Below are 17769 nucleotides of genomic sequence, written 5' to 3' on the forward strand. Positions count from 1 at the left end.
CTCAACACAATGGTTGCTAGCACCTGGTGATAACAACCTTATTTTTAAAGGTCTCCTCTTGAAACTTTTGTATGTTTAGACTGTGAAATTTCTATAACCATATATTAAGGAACCGAAAAATCCCTTGGGCAATAGCCCCATTAATGGTTAAACCTACTTGAATAACACTAGACTTTGAGTATTGGGGTACAAATGTCTGACACTGTCCACTCTACATTAAGATACATGCTTATTTTGCTAACAAGTATGATCTCCCTGGTCTATTAATATTCAAGACGTCACTCAACAACTTCTATTAATAATTGAGTCCAGATGGCCTCATTCCATATGATAGGAACACCCATGCACTGACCTTTTATTGTCTACAGTCAAAATTGTATTGCAACGTTACTTGCCTTTTATTACTGCTTTGACCCCTAACTACAATAATTCTCTTACTGATCAGTACAAGTTATGTAGTTCTGCATGTGATCAACGATGAGAACACTGTAACTCTATATAGGGGAAGATGCAACAAGATGGAATACTTCTCTGGAACACAAGAGTTTAATAAAGACAGGGAGTCCAGAGAATTTTCAATACTGTTTTATGGAAATGTCCAGGAACAGCCCATTGAGTTATCTGTCATTGAAAATCTTCCCCAAGTCCTGAAATGAGCATTCCCAGCACCAAGGTAAAAAATAATCATGAAAATCTTCAAACCATAGTCCATATATGATCCTGAAGTGGTTGTGCCGACGGAAAATTGGTACTTGCCATGTACCTCTACAAAGATTAAGTCATGGCCACTGCAGCTTTTACCTTCAACAACCCCTGAAAGGAGTAGTGGCTGGACATCACAAGTGAGGCATTCTGTGATCTTGAATTCTGACTGAACAGGCCAAGAGATAGATGATTTCTGGAAAAGACTTTAGGAGCCCTGATTCTTGCACCTTCTCACACCTAGAGAAACACTAATTTCTTTGACAGTGACACTTCCTTTGGTTATGAAGGGGAAAATTTTTTTTAAAAAATCAAAATAGGCCTTCCCTGGTGGCTCAGTTGTAAAAGAATCAGCCTATCAATGCAGGAGATATGAGTTCTTTGCCTGTCTTTGAAGATCCCACATTCCCTGGAGTACGGTAAACCGTTCACCACAACTGTTGTGTGGAACCTGTGTTCGAGGGCTCAGAGCTTCAATTTCTGAGCCAAAATGCCACAAATACTGAGGCCTGAATGTCCTACAATCTGTGCTATACACCAAAAGAAGTCACCACAATGAGAATCTCACACTGGAACTGGAAAGTAGCCCCCACTCACTGCAACTAGAGAAAAACCAGTGCAGGAATGAAGAACAGCTCAGCCAAAAACATTAATAAAATTTTCTTAGGAAAGAGTCACAAAAGAGTAGCTGTGGTTCAGACATCCAAGGGAATAACTTCAGTGACAATAGGGGTATGATCTGACATGTCCTTCTTGTCAGAAAAGAAATTTAGTTTTCTGACTTCTGTTGGATTTGACATGCTAACAGCCATTCTCAAACAATGGGTCTTAGCAGCTAGTGACAACAACCTTATCTCTAAAGATCTCCTCTTGTAACTCCTATTTTAGACAATGAAATTGTTATAACCATATATTAATAAAGAGAGAAAACACTTGTGTAATGACCAATACCCCATTAATGGTTAAAACCTACTTCAATAAGCATAGGTACCTGAGTTCCGGGGTACAAGTCGCCTGACAGTGTCAAGTCTACATTAGGATGCATGCTTATTATTCTAACAAGGAGGATTTTCTTAGTCTAATAACATTAAAGTTGTCACTCCTCAACAACTTCTATTAAGAACTGAATGCAGATGGCCTCATTCCATTGGACAAGAACACCCACTCACTGACCCTCTATTGTCCACAAACAAAATGGTTATGCAACAGAACTTGCTTCTTATTCCTGCTTTGACCCCTAATTTCAATAATTCTCTTACTGGTCTTTACATGATATGTAATTCCATATGAGATCAATGATGATACTGGTGTAACTGTAGATATGGGAAGAAGCAACAAGATGGAATACTTTCTGGACCATAAGAGTTTAATAAAGACAGGGGGTCCAGAGAATTTTGGATATTCCTTCATGGAAAGGTTCAGGAACAGTCCATTTAATTAGCCTGTCAATGAAAATCTTCCCCAAACCCAAGAATGAGCATTCCTAGCACCAAACAACTAAATGGTTATGAAAAGCCTCTAAACCATAGTCAAATATATGAATCTGAAGGATCTATGCTACCTGAAAATAGGCACTTGCCATGTACCTCTATAAAGATTAAATTATGGCCACTGCAGCTGCTCACCTTCAACGCCTCCTGAAAGGAGCCTGGGTGGACATCAGGATTGAGGCCTTTTGTGATCTGGAATTCTGACAGAGCAGGCCAAGAGATAGATAATTTCTGGAGAAGACTTTAGGAGCCCTGATTCTTATATCTTGTCATACTTAGAAAAACACTAATTTCACTGACAGTTACACTTTTTTTGGCAATCGAGGACAAATTAAAATCAAGAGTCAAAATAGGACTTCCCTGGTGGCTCAGTATTTAAAAAATCTGTCTGCCAATCCAGCAGACACCAGTTCCATGCCTGATCTGGGAAGATCCCACATTCTGTGGAGCAAAGTAAGTGCATTCGCCACTGATGTGGAACCTTGCTCTAGGACTTGGAACTTCAACTTCTGAGCCCAAATGCCACAAATACTGAAGCCTGAATGCCCTACAGCCTGTGATCCACAACAAGAGATGCCACCATAATGAGAAGCCCACGAACTGGAACTAAAAAGTAGACCATACTCGCTGCAACTTAGAAAAACCCGTGCAAGAATGAAGAACAGCTCGGCCCAAAAAATTAATAAAAAAAAAATTTTTTTAAGGATCACAAATAAATATCACAATAACATCACTATAGTAATTTATATGTACAAAGTTTAGTGTTATAAAAAACATGAATGCTAATTTTCCTCAGATTTTCAAATATGAAAGTTTTTCAGTAGATACTTTGGAATTTTTTTTAAATGGCAAAAAATGTAGACTTTACAAAATGTACAAACTCTTAGAAGGAACAATAATTGAAATCCCTTAATAAATATACTTTTTTTAAAATAACAGGATATAACAATAGAAATATTTGGAAATCCAGAAAAATACAATAGTTAAAATTACACATAACCTAAACATAACCAGTTAACATGTAGATTTTATTCCTACTCTTTTTTTCTGTATCTGTGAAACAAATAAGATTGACAGTCCAAACCCAACAATTTACTCACAAAGAAAGATTTATATTTCCAATAGATATTGCTGAAATTTGCCCTTTTTTGCAATCTCACCCACTTACCCACCACTCCTTACCCCCACACACCTATACATGCAAGCGGTGTCAATTGGAAGAGTGGTGGTACAAATGTTGCCTGCTTTCTCTCCATCTCACATTCCCTGGGCCTTGGCCCACCAGTTCAGCATGAAGACAGAGAGGACACATGTGGAGTTGGGAGGAGGGGAAACTGACCAGGTCATTAGTGGAAATCTGGTATTATTTTATTGGGCTATAATCCCTTTGAGTTACCTGTTAATGGTTGGAATATGTATTAGTTTCCTATTGCTGCCATTATAAATGACTGCTATTTATACTAATAATATACAATATTATTACCTGTGATCCAAACTGGACATAATAGTTATTCGAGTGTGAGAAGAGGGCTTGTTTAGAACAGATGTGTAAGCTCTAACTAGACTTCCTTTTGATACACTGCAAGTTTCTACAGCTGAGAGAGAAACTGCCTAAGGGTTATATGAGGAGTGCTGTTCTGCTGTCAAGGTCTAATTATTACAAGTTAGAGTTCTTTTTGTACTTGAGAAAGCATCTCAGTATGTTCTGGTTTCCTGCTCAGGGGAAGCTTTTAACCCAAAATAGGCCATTACAGGTCTTAGCTTATGACAGGAATCTGGTTACCAGCAGTACCAATATCAGAGAGGTCAGTATTAGACAAAAAGCCACCCTTCAGTGTTTCCCTTTCTTAATCTTGAGTTAGCCAATTCTTTGCATCCTCTAAAATTTAACCAACCACAACTTCCTAGAGAAATCATCCCTTGACCTTTTCTCCTTAGTTAAGTGCCTCTTCCATTTGTTCCCAAACCTCGTCATATTTATCACATTTTAGCTCTTACCACCCCACAGTATAACCATCTGCTTACTTATACATCTTCTCCATTGGAATGTAGGACTCTAGAGGTGATTTTTAAAATCTCTTAACATCCAAAAGCTACGCAAGGTCAGGGTCACAGACAATGCTTAACAAACATTGAATGGATTAGTGGATGGGTAGATGAATAGTTCTACTAACATTAGACCATCACAGAGTAACACCCAGACCAGACTCTGATCCTAAGGCTTGATTTTGTAAGTACCATGTTCATCCCATTCTACCTCCACGAATCAGAATCAGCTATCACTAGGGCTAAATCTATGCTGAAATGTTCACTTTGCATTTTGCTTAATCATTTTTCCTCTCAGCCCGGTGACACCAATAACATTTTTGTTTTACAAGCTAAGATCTGGTGGTCTCATGACTGGCAGTAATGCCCATGGCTAGCCTGTCTAGCCTTTGAGATACTGATTGCCAAGAAAAGGAAGCAGAGCAGTGTCTGTGTTCATCATGTTGCCTAAAGTTTATTGTATAAACAGCATGACTCACATTGGTCTTGTCTAAACTGTACACTCTTTCTATGATTTATAATTAAAAAGGATCTTACCAGACACCCTGTAGACATTGACTGATTACACTGTACATCTGTTTCCTGATGTATATCAAACCATGTTGTAATGTGAATGCTGCCACAAAACCACATCCTTGTTAAAGAAGTAAACACAGAGTAGATTCTCTCCAAGAGGGATGACCATGATCAACTCTCCTATAATGGAATGAGCATCTGGCATGACTTCCAAGAAACTCTTGAGTCTGTTGTCAGCTTGTAATTGTAGTGTTGCTCACTTCTTCTTTTACCTACCTGGGGTGTTGTACCTTTTTCAGTAACAGGATTTATGTATCTATATTAAACTGCAAGCCTCTGAGGGGCTTGGACAGTGTTTAGATTATCTACAGTGTCTTGCATGGTGTGGATGTTCAGTAAATGTGCATGGGAAGAGCGAGTGAATAAGTAAGTGAAAGAATATATTGATCCTCTTTGAGTTAAATATTGCACATATCTGAATTATCTTTCCAACTAGGAATGAGCATGCCCACTAGCTTTTACACATTCTGTCCTTTATTCTTTAACGGCCAAAACCATATTGAGGGGGTGATAGGCCTGGGTTATAAGGTAAGTGCACTCTCTGGTTTTGGATCAGGACATTAACTGGCTCCTTCTATAGTCAGACCCAACGTCTTGATCTTCTTAGAACCATTTCTGTGCTTGATTCTTTTAAATCTGACTGATAAAGTACGTAAACATGAGTTTACAAATTTGGACTTAGATAAAAACATGAAAATGTATTTTCAAGGCAGAAATCTCTAATATCCTTAAGATGGAAGATTGAATATAAAAGGAAACTTAAAAAACAAAGCTAGTTAAATAGAATTCATATGATGATAAAGGGGGAGATTCTGGCCTTCAATTTCTTAGCCATAAAAGCATCACTTGAAACTGCAACAGTAAATAAAAGGTGACAGAAACATGGCTAGAAGATACATATTTTAAGAAATGAGGAAAACCAGCTAGAAGATAACATTTTGCAGGAATATTTTCCTTCTGTTCAACTCTTCAAATATGATTTCATAAAGCCTGCATGTTTCAGCCCTTTGCTAAGTTCTTTGGTGAACTATCATTCAATTTTCACTGTTTTGAAACCCAGAGTTATTATTCCATACAGTTTCTCTGTTCAGGTGAACTCTGTTGCCACATGCAATACTGCTTCTACACCATCATTCTATCATTCAAAGTTCAATTATCTTGTCTTAGTTACTATCTTATTTGACATCTTCATAGACTTTAACATTATTAACCAAATTCAAAACCCTCTTGGTTTCTAGGCTACCATTCACTTCTGGTTCCCTGTTTGCCTTTTGTCTCATCTTCATGGATTCTTTCTTGATTTCTCTTTAAAACGAGGCTTCATTGGGATTCAGTCCTAAAGTTTCTTTTCAGATTACCTGATGTCTCTAAAGAAAGTGATGTCAAGCAAGATGGCAGACTAGAAAGCTCCAAGCTATCACTCCCCTGCAGAACCAAGTAGACAAATATAGACTGATTAGAAATAGTTTTGTTGGATCTCTAGAAATGAGTCAAATATCTACAGCAATCAAGGAAAGACTCAAAAGTTATACACTTAACATAGAAAATTTTGTGGTATTTTGCTAACTCTTTGTCCCATCCTCTCCCCTTCACAGTGCAGTGCATTCAGAAGGCCATCACCTCAATCCCTCTCTCCTCTCTTGAGACAGAATTTTAAAAGTAGAACTTGTTTGCAATGTTCTGAGAGTTCCTGAAAGATAGGTTTCTATCTTACATAATATAAATCTCAGAGAGAAACAGAAGCATAGTTTGGATATCAAGTTGAAGGCTACTGAAAGCTGTAGCAGGCACCTTAGTGCAAAGAGATGGAGAGGACTGCAAACTCACAGATGGCAGAGGACAAGAGATTATGAGCAAAGTAATATCGCAGAAGGTCTAAGACTCCAAGAAGCAAAGGTGTCTTAGCAAAATTCAAACATTTTAAAAAGTCATGTATAGGCAGTTTGACAGTTTCTTATAAAAATTAAACATACTCTTACCATATTACCCAGAAATTTCACCCCTTGATATTTATCCAAAGGAATTGAAAACGTATCCACCCCAAAATCTGCATGTGGATGTTCCAATACTTGGAAGCAACCAAGATGTCCTTCAAGAGGAGAATAGGTAAATAAACTGTTGTACATCCAGACAATGGAATTTCATCCAGCACTAAAAAGAAACTATCAAACCATGCAAACACATGGAGAAACTGCAAATGCATATTACTAGAAAGAAGCCTAGTTGTAAAAAGCTATGTACTATATGATTTCAAGTAAATAACATGGTGAAAAAGGTAAAACTACAGAGGCCCTAAAAACATCAGTGGTTGACAGGGAGGCTGTGGAATGGAGGCAAAAATAGGCAGAGCACAGAGGATTCTCAGGGCAGCAAAAATAAAATATATTACCATTATGGATAAATGTCATTATACATTTATCCAGATCCATAGACTGTCCAACATCAAGAATAAAACCTAAGGTAGACTCTGAGTAATTACATTGTGTTAATGTAAGATCATCCTTCATTTTATTTTTTTTCACCCTTCATTTTAAAATTTGTAATTCTGCAAATCTGTTTGCAGAGCAGCAACTGAGATGCAGATATAGATGGACAAGGGTGAGAGAGTATAGGGAGAGGGTGAGATAAATGGAGAAGAGTGGCATGGATGCATATACACTAACACATGTAAATAGACAGCCGATGGGAATTTGCTGCATGACTCAGGGACTTAACCTGGGGCTCTGTAATAACCTAGAGGGGTGGGAATGAGCAAGAGGTGGGAGGGGATTCGAGAGGGAGGGGAGATATGTACACCTAAGGTTAATTCAAGTTGATATGTGACAGAAATCAAACCAATATTGTAAATCAATTAAAAATAAATAAATATTTTTTAAAAACAAATAAAATATGTAATTCTAATGAGTGATTTTGATAATGGGGAAAGATATGCATGGGTGAGGACAGGTGACATATGGGAAATCTGTGTGCCTCCCATTCAATTTTGTTGTAAATCTAAAATGGCACTAAAAAATCATATTTTTTAAAAACACCCATATATACAGGAGAAAAAGCCTATGCACAGAATCAGGAAAGATGAATGCACAGTCTGAGAATATCTCAAGTCTTCATACCAGGCTGATTGGCAAAGGTCTTGGCATTGAGTTAGTTCCTAAAGACAGGGAGTGGTGACTATCATTTCAAATGCTTAATTCTCAACACAATGAAAACACAACATGCCAAAACTTACGTGATCAGGAAAAAGACGGTCTTAAAGGAAATATTTATAGCTGTAAGCAAATTAAAAAAGAAACAAAAATTTCCAAATCAACCACCTAAAATTATACCTTAAGGAACTACAAGGAAAACAAACTAAACCCAAGGTTAGCAGAAGGAAGAAAATAATAAGGACTAGAGCAGAGAGAAGCAAAATAAAGAATAAAAAAGCAATAGAAAAAGATGAAACCAAGAGTTGGTTCATTTTTAAAAATTAACAAGACTGATAAATTGTTAACTTGGTTGAGTAAGAAAAAGAAAGACTCAAATAACTAAAATTAGAAATGAAGGATCAGGCATTTCTACCAATTTTATAAAAAATATAAAGGATTGTGAGAGTGTACTAAGAACAACTGTACATAAATAAATTGAATAACCTAGGTGAAATGGACAAAAATCTAGAAACACACAGCCTAATGAGGAAATAGAAAAATATAAGCAAACTGGTAACTAGTAAAGAGATTGAATCAATAGTCAAAACCCTCTCCAAAAGAAAAGCTAAGGACCAAGTTACCTCACTGGTGAATTCTATCAAACATTTAAATGATGAACATCATCCCCCTCAAACTCTTCCAGAAAACTGAAGAAGAGGAAACATATCCAACTCATTTAAAGAGGGAAGCATTGCCTTGCTATCAAAGCAAGACAGATTCACTACAAGACTACAGACTCATATTCCTGAATGAGTAGCAATGTAAAAGTCCTCAACAAAACACTAGCAAACAGAATTCACCAGTTATTAAAATAATTATATGCCACAATCAAATGGTATTTCTTCCTGGAATGTAAGGATGATTCCAATATGAAAACTAATCAATGTAATACAGGATGAAGGGGGAAAAGCACATGATCATTACAACTGATACAGAAAAAGCATTTGACAAAATTCAACCCTTTCATGATAAAAACACTCGAACTAGGAGCAGAAGAAAACTGCCTCAACATCATAAAATTCATATACGAAATGTCCTAGCTAATATCGAACTCAACAGTGAAAGAATGAAAGCATTTTATCTAAGATCAAGAACAAAACAAGGTTGTCCATTTTCACTACTATTATTCAACAAAATACTGGAAGTTCAAGCCAGAGCAATTAAGGAAGAAAAATATAAAAGGCATTCAAATTGGAAAGAAAGTAGTAAAATTATCTGCTCTCAGACAACATGATCTTATCTTACAGAAATCTTTAAAGATTATGCACACACATCCTAACTTGTAGAATAAATAAATTTTAACAAATAGTTCTGATAGAAGTAAACACAATTGCAGGACACAAAATCAATACACAAAACTCATTTGCATTTCCATACACTAACAGAGAACAATTCTAAAAGGAAATAAGGAAAATAATTCCATGTAATAACATCTAAAAGAATAAAATACTTGGAATAAACATAACCAAGGAGATAAAAGACTTGTACACTGAAAGCTACAAATGTTACTTAAATCTCTAAGAAGATGCTAACAAATGGAAAGACATTCAATATTCATGAACTGGAAATTTAATATTGTTCAGATGTGAAAACTACTGAAAGAGATCTACAGATTCAATATAATTTGTATCAAAATGATACAAAAATCCAAATGATGGGTTTTGGTTTTTATTTTATTTTTGCAGAAATAGAACAATGTATCTTAAATCCATTCAGAACTTCAAGGGACCCAGAATGGATAGAACACTCTCGAAAAGGAACAAAGTTGGAGGTCAGACACTTCCTATTTCAAAATTTATTACACAGCTATGGACATCAAAACAGTGTTGTATCGGCACTGTATATACATAGAGTAATGGAATAAACTAGTGAGCCCAGAAATAAACCCTAGCATGTGTAATCAAATGATTTTTAATACGGGTGCTAAGTCTGCACAATTGGGAAATGAGTCTCTTCAACAAATGGTGTTGGGAAAACTGGACATTCACATTGGAAATAAGGAAGTTGGATCCTTACCCTATACTGCCGGCCTACGAGTCTCCGTGGGCCTACTGGTCACTGAGTATCTCTATTTCCCTCAAAAGTTATGCACACTCAGTCCTTCACATTCTTATCTCTGCTGGAAACCTTCTCTAAGAAACATCCATTCCTCCTTTAAGCCCAAATTAAATAAAAATTTCTCACCCTTGAAGTCTTCCCTGATGTTCCTAGGGGTACACTGATGCTTTCTACTCCAGATGTCTTCTCTTGTCTCTGTCCCAACAACCAGTGAGGGCTGGTAGTTCTCTGTATGCCTGAGAATCAATCTCTCCCATGACCCTGTGAGCACCTGGTAACGCAGAGTGTGAACACCATTCTGTGTTAACGAGCTATATATTCCCAGAGCTCATTATATTACCTAACACACAATAAGTGCTCCGAGATCTTAATTCATTGATTGGGAGATGTGAGAGAAGAAAAGTGATTTGTAGAAATAAAGAGCCATGTTACTATTACAGACGTAGTTGACTTAATATCTGCAGCTCCTGTTTAGCACCCGCAAAGTTACTCGCTTTATAAAACACAAGTACTAGATAGTGACCCTCTGAAAGAGGGGAAGTGGATTATGGTGCCACCATGACCTGGGATAATGTTTGGCACATGGTAGACAGTCAGTGTGAAAAGAAGAAGTGAATGAGGGCACGAGGAAAGAAGAAAAGGAGGAAGAAGGGGAGGAAAGGAAGAAATTTCAGAAATATGTCTCTAGAGTCTATAACCTACAAAATCAAAGGATTCCAGATGCCTAATCATCATGGAATTGGGCTTTCACTTAAGCGGGGAGCCCAAGAGCCTATTAAGTATATTCTTCAGATAGAAAAACTGACTGGTCCAAACCTCCACAATCAGAAAGCAGTAGAGTCAAAATTCAACTCGACTATCTCCAAAGACTGTGCTGTGCTCCTTTTTCATAACAACCTGACTACATACCTACCCATGGTTTCTTCATCATTCACTGGCTTATATTTAGTTAACACGTGCTTGGTGGCTCAGCCAGTAAAGAATACGCCCGCAATGCAGGAGACCCAGGTTCAGTCCCTGGGTCAGGAAGATCCCCTGGAGCAGAGAATGGCTACCCACTTCAGTATTCTTGCCTGGAGATTTCCATAGACAGAGGAACCTGGTAGGCTCCATCCAGTCCATGGGGTTGCAAAGAGTCAGACACGACTGAGCAACTAATACTTAAAAGGAACTTACTGTATCCTAGGCACTTCTCTAAGTGCTCTGAAAGCATTAAATCACTGAACCTTATGATAGTGAGGTATCATTACTGGTGACATTTTACAGATGAAGAAACTGAGACAGAGAATTCAAGATCTCACTTTATATAGGTAAGAAAACTGAACAAAGAAATTAGTTTTCCCAGAGTCAGACTGTTAGTGGTAAAACAGGACCCAATGTCAGCAGTATGTATTTAAAAGTCTATGCATCGAGTCTTTAAACCATCTCTAATTTTGTTTCAAAAAATAACCCATTGGTAAACTGAATTGTACTTCCTACTTGTTAGTCAAGATAATAACACTGAGATTATAACCTAGGATTAATTGTCCTGCTTGCCTTTGGTGTATTACATTTGCTTTTTAAAAATCTGTTCTATGGTCAGAGACAACCTTGATTTTGCCATTTTGAATATTATTTCTATACTACTTCTAAATTATAGTGTGAATCAGATGAGAAAGTATGGAAGAAGCTACATGGATTACTTTCTTACTCTAGAAAACAATTCATAAAGATATGCCCATGTTTTTAAGTGACAAACACAGAGATGCCAAGTGAATTTAGTTCTCATTCTAACTCCAGTCATTTGGTACTGGTTTCTTGGAGCTGTATGCTGAACAGTTCTAAAACCATGTTCTGCTACAAATATGTATGGTGGTAGTGGCTTAGTTGCTAAATCATGTCTGACTTTTGCAACCCTGGCTCATCTGTCCATGGGATTTCCCAGGCAAGAATACTGGAGTGGGCTGCCATTTTCTTCTCCAAAAGAAAGTTTAATTTTCAAATTATTCAGAAAACCATAAACAACTTTCTGACTTCCCAGTGGCTTTCTTCCTCCTCTGTATGAAGGACCTCTAAGCTCTAGCTGCAAAGATGCACTTTTTCCAGTCAGCAACTCACCACAAACAGATTTAAACTCAGCAAAATTGTTTAAGGATTAAAAACTCAAAGTGGTCTATCTTAAAGAAATAAACTAATCTTGAAGGATAAAAACAGATTTTCATTTAATTTTCACAATTTGATGAAAGAAGGATTATGCTTATCTATTTTGTACATAAGCACAGTGAGGCACATAGAAGTCAAATGGATTGACAAGCGGACATGTAGCTTCATGTAAGTAGCAAGAGGAAGAGCTGAAATTGAAACCCTAGTATGACTGTGGACAAAGGCCATCCTATTTTCAGTCCAAGAGTCATTAGGACACCAAACAGAAAGGATGGGTGTTATCAGATAGAGGGTGATACTTGAGCAATGTGTTTGGCTCTAAACTCTGACAGCCATTGCAAAAGGGAAGCAAATGTGTTAAGTGATGAAGTTTTCATTTTCTTGTATTTAAGACACCAAATCATCTGAAAGAAAAAAAATAAAAAGGAAAACATTTCCTGGGCCCATCTCTATGAGTGACATGTAGATAACATCTGACAATAACTTCTACTGTTTTTACATATGACTTTAAAATGCTGTCCATGGCAACCACTCACTGCAGCAAAGGGTGGATGAAGTGACTGGGGCTATCAATCCACCCCTCACCCCCAGCTTCCAGTCTGCCCTGCTGCCCCAGGCCCCAGATGAGGGTATACGCTTGGAGTGGGAGCTGGCACTGGACACCAATGAGTGGCCAAGCCAAAGGAGCCAGAGCCTCAGGCTGGGGGAGGTTTACAGGTGTAGAAACTATACCCCAGCTATTACAAAACCTGGCACCCAGAACATGATGAATGTTAATGACCTCAAACTCAGGATGTCCAAACCTGGACAAGAACACCTGCTACACTTCTGGAATGAGCTGGAAAATGCCCAACAGGTAGAACTTTATGCAGAACTCCAGGCCATGAACTTTGAGAAGCTGAACTTCTTTTACCAAAAGGTGACTGATCGATTTAATCATTCTTCCCAGCCAGAGAAAGTGGATGCTCGAACGGAACCTGTCCTTCAAGAGGTGTTGGGCAGGGATACTAGGGATTCAGATCAGCTGAAGGCCTGGGAAACTGAAGAACAAGGACTTTTCCAGATTTCTCAGAACAAAGTGGCAGTTCTTCTAGCTGGTGGGCAGGGGACAAGACCTAGTGTTGCATGTCACTACGGGATGTATGATGTTGGTTTGCCATTCTGTAGGACACTTTTTCAGATTCAATCAGAGTGCATCCTGAGACTTCAATAGTTAGCTGAATAATATCATGGCAACAAATGCATCTTTTTGAGGTATATAATAACCAGTGACAGAACAATGGAATCCACAAAGTTTACGGTGTATGAAGTATTAGGGGAAGATGATTTTTCCCCACTGAAGGACAAAGACAGTCAGAATGGACAACTCAACTACTGCAAGTCACGTTTTGATCTCCCTCCATCATTGTTGGGTCTTCAATGCAAGAGGCCATGTCATAGATGAAGGTGGCTCTCGCCTCCCAGCAATTCCCCACTTGAAGGGTGCCAGTGATGCACCAATCCAATGGGAAATCTCTCCTCTTATTTCCTATCCTGGAGAAGGACTAAAAAGTTATATGACAGAGAGAGAATTCCACGCACTTTTAATCACTGATGAGAATGGAGTCCATGAAGAATGGTGTATGAGCCAGATACCAAGTTCTCCCATAATAAGAACACCTTTTATTTTTGGCTGACTGATCATAAACCTATAGGACCTCATCTGAAATACTCAAGTTTGAATATCCACAGGCTTTCATTTTGCTCGATGAACTCTCACAACTACTCCATATTCCCTAAGATCCAGATGACTGAACTTCAGAAAACATTTTTATGATTCTCAACTGACTGAAGGTCTTATTTATATTTTTCAATAGTATAACTTTTTTTCTAAGCTAAGGAAAATATTGGCCATCTAGGAAATTTCCTACAGCTTAAGTATAGTCAGGGTGTTTTAGCATCACTTTACTTGGAGCTAAAAGCATTTGTGTTGGAAGTTGTACATAGAAAAAATATGTTATTGTACATGTTAAAAGGTTTCCATGGTACTATAAGTTTATTTTACCAAAAAATAAAATTTTTAAGGAAAAATAATAAAATGCTGTCCAAATGTACAAAATGACTCTTTACAAAGGCAAAATTGTAATGTATAAAATGTCAGATGAAAGCCATTTGGTTGAAGTTGATAGTGGGATCCAAGTGAATCAGTTCCCAGGAGAAAATGAAAGAATCTACACTTTGATAAAAAGTCATAAAATTTGAAGGCCTACTCTTGTGCCGACAAATTGCATTAGGTCATTTTGTACATAGATATGACTCAGTGGTGAGTGAGAAATATAAAAAGGGGAAAACTGTATTTTGTTCAACTTCTCGCATCTGAAAGACAATGAGGTAAGCAAATAAATATACTGTAGTCTAGTGATCATTTCTAAGCTAGACTTTTAACTAATAGGGATCTGTTTCCTCTTGTGGGGAAGCGTAAGTATGGCTTCCAAAGCCACAGACTTTCTAGTGGACTTTTAAATGTTTTTCTGAATCATAACTAGCTTAAATGGGAAAAAAAAAAAAAAAAAGAAGCAGACAGTTTCCAAGCACTCACAAGCCTGAGTAAATAAATTTCACACTAATTGAATGAAGTGAAAGCTTTTTTTATTCCTGTTTTTAACTATAAGAAATATTTTTCCTTTTTGAGTGGTTGATGGGATACCCAATTTCCAGAACTGTGATAAGACTTGTTAAAGTCATCTGGCTCACAGTCTACTGAGTGCAAGTGGAAACCGCTCTGTGGACCACAGAAATCAAACAGTCATGAATTCTTGGAAAAGCTCTAGAAAATCAGGTGACACCAGACACTCCTTACAGTACACAATCTAAAGGATCTTCCCCTTACATCACATAGCAATACCCTATTTCCTATATTTATTAACAAAGAATAAATTATTTACATGTTTAATTGCCCTAGAGAATAAGAGGCTCAGGCAGTAACCTAGAAGGCAATAAAAGAGAAAGCGAGAGAAGTCACTCTTGTAAATAAAGCATGTAGTAATTCCCATGTGATGAGACGGCATGCCAAGAAATTACTGCATATTTATCTATAGAAAGGACTCAACTCCAGATTTTCTAAAGTTTTCACTGAGAGTTACTGTTTCCTGCCCCCCCACAATGGTAAACAGTGTGCTATCAGAAAAATATGAACTGTTTGGTTCAAGTTAGGGTTTTTATTGTCTTCAGATAACTATTCAAGAGTGAAAATACTGGATCATATGGTAGCACCATTTTTCATTTTTTGAGGTACTCCCACACTGTTTTCCATTGTGGCTGCACCAATTTACATTCCTACCAGAAGTGCATGATTGTTGGTGATCTGTATGTCTTCTTTGGAAAATGTATATTCAGGTCCTCAGCCCATATTTTAATCAGATTATTTGAGTTTTTTTATGTTGAGTTATATGAGTTCCTTATATATTGTGACTATTATCTCTTATCAAACAAGGCATTTAAAAATATTTTCTCCCATTCAATAGGTTGTCTTTTTGTTTTGTTGACAGTTTCCTTCACTGTACAAAAGCTTTTAGGTTTGATTAGATCCCATTTCTTCATGTTTGCTTTTGTTTTCTTTGCCTTAGGAGAACAGGTCCAAAAAAAACTGCCATGATTTACATTCAAGAGTGTTCCACCCATGTTTTCTTCAACAATGACACAAGAAATTTGTAATAAAATTGGGGAAATGTACTTCACAAGAGCACCATTTCCAGACATGTCTCTGAGCTTTCACATGACTGACTACTACTCTACTCCTTCTTTAAAAACTCTTCTCTTAACTTCTATCCTACTTCACATCTTTTTTCATCCGCTTTAGTATTTATGGTAGGTTCCTCTTTCCTAGTCCATGCCTAAAATATTGGCATTCATTGATATTTGGTCTACGGTCCTTTTCTCTTCCCTTATGGCCACTTTTTGCAGCCAAAGATGGAGAAGCTCAATATAATCAACAAAAACAAGACCAGGAGCTGACTATGGCTCAGATCATGAACTTTGTATTCTCAAATTCAGACTTAAATTGAAAAAAGTAGGGGAAACCACTAGACTATTCAGGTATGACCTAAATCAAATCCCTTATAATTATACAGTGGAAGTGACAAATAGATTCAAAGGATTAGATCTGATAGAGTTGCTTGAAGAACTATGGACAGAGGTTTGCAACATTGTACGGAGGCAGTGATCAAGACCATCCCCAAGAAAAAGAAATGCAAAAAGGCAAAATGGTTGTCTGAGGAGGCCTTAAAAACAACTGAGAAAAGAAGAGAAGCTAAAGGCAAAGGAGAAAAGGAGAGATATACCCATTTGAATGCAGAGTTTCAAAGAATTGCAAGGACAGATAAGAAAGACTTCCTCAGTGATCAATGCAAAGAAATAGAGGAAAATAATAGAATGGGAAAGACTAGAGATCGCTGCAAGAAAATTAGAGATGCCAAGGAAACATTTCATGCAAAGATGTGCACAATTAAGGAGAGAAATGGTAAGGACCTAACAGAAACAGAAAATATTAAAGAAGAGGTGGCAAGAATACACAGAAGAACTATACAAAAAAAGATTTACATGACCCAGAAAGCCCCGATGGTGTCATCACTCACGTAGAGCCAGACATCCTGGAATACGAAGTCAAGTGGGCCTTAGGAAGCATCAGTACAAACAAAGCTAGTGGAGGTGACAGAATGCCAGTTAAGCTATTTCAAATCCTAAAAGATGATGCTGTGAAATTACTGCAGTCAGTCCAGTTTAGGCGGTCGGTCATGTCTGACTCTTTGGGACCCCATGGACTACAGCTTGCCAGGCCTCCCTGTCCATCACCAACTCCTGGAGCTTACTCAAACTCATGTCCATTCAGTCAGTGATGCCATCCAACCATCTCATCCTGTCCTCCCCTTCTCCTCCCGCCCTCAATCTTTCCCAGCATCAGGATCTTTTCTAATGAGTCAGCTCTTCGCATCAGGTGGCCAAAGTATTGGAGTTTCAGCTTCATATCAGTCCTTCCAATGAATATTCAGGACTGATTTCCTGTAGGATGGACCGCTTGGATCTCCTTGCAGTCCAGGGGATTCTTAGGAGTCTTCAACACCACAGTTCAAAAGCATTAATTCTTAAGCACTCAGCTTTCTTTATAGTACAACTCTCACATCCATACATGTCTACTGGAGAAACCATAGCTTTGACTAGATGAATCTTTGCTGGCAAAGTAATGTCTCTGCTTTTTAAAAATAAAAAAAGTAAATTAATTTAAAAAATAAATAAATACTGAACAAATGTAGGTGAATGCCCTTGGTCCTAAAGGCTAGGACTTTGACAAAACCAAATAGAGTGGCAGCACTGCCATTCGTCTTGGAGCTCATGGTGTTTGAATTTTAGTACTGATACAGATAAGATTTAACAGAAAACTTTGTACATTGATCTAAAGTATTTAAAGACAATTCATGGTGGAAATCTCATTAAAATTCAATACAGAAAAGTGTTCTTATACTGATATTTAAAATAAAATAAAAAATTCTGTCTAGGTTGGTCATAACTTTCCTGTGAAGGAGTATGCATCT

The 17769-nt window shown here is 37.4% G+C and overlaps 1 protein-coding gene and 1 pseudogene across 4 annotated transcripts in view; one reads left to right on the forward strand and one right to left on the reverse strand.

Annotated features, from left to right (window-relative positions):
- The window catches only part of TNFSF18 (TNF superfamily member 18), a 108735-nt gene that overhangs the window by 54721 nt on the left and 36245 nt on the right, over positions 1-17769 (reverse strand). The window contains exon 1 of one of the 4 annotated variants that reach the window (XM_065935724.1): positions 10187-10289. The exons of the other annotated variants lie outside the window; for them this stretch is intronic. The gene's annotated coding sequence lies outside the window, so the exon portion shown is untranslated. Of the gene's footprint in view, positions 1-10186; positions 10290-17769 lie in introns of those variants that run through there. 4 annotated transcript variants of the gene reach the window in all.
- Positions 12969-13646, forward strand: LOC136169363 (UDP-N-acetylhexosamine pyrophosphorylase pseudogene; annotated as a pseudogene).

This window comes from Muntiacus reevesi, chromosome 5 (genome assembly GCF_963930625.1).
Source record: "Muntiacus reevesi chromosome 5, mMunRee1.1, whole genome shotgun sequence".
NCBI lineage: Eukaryota > Metazoa > Chordata > Mammalia > Artiodactyla > Cervidae > Muntiacus > Muntiacus reevesi.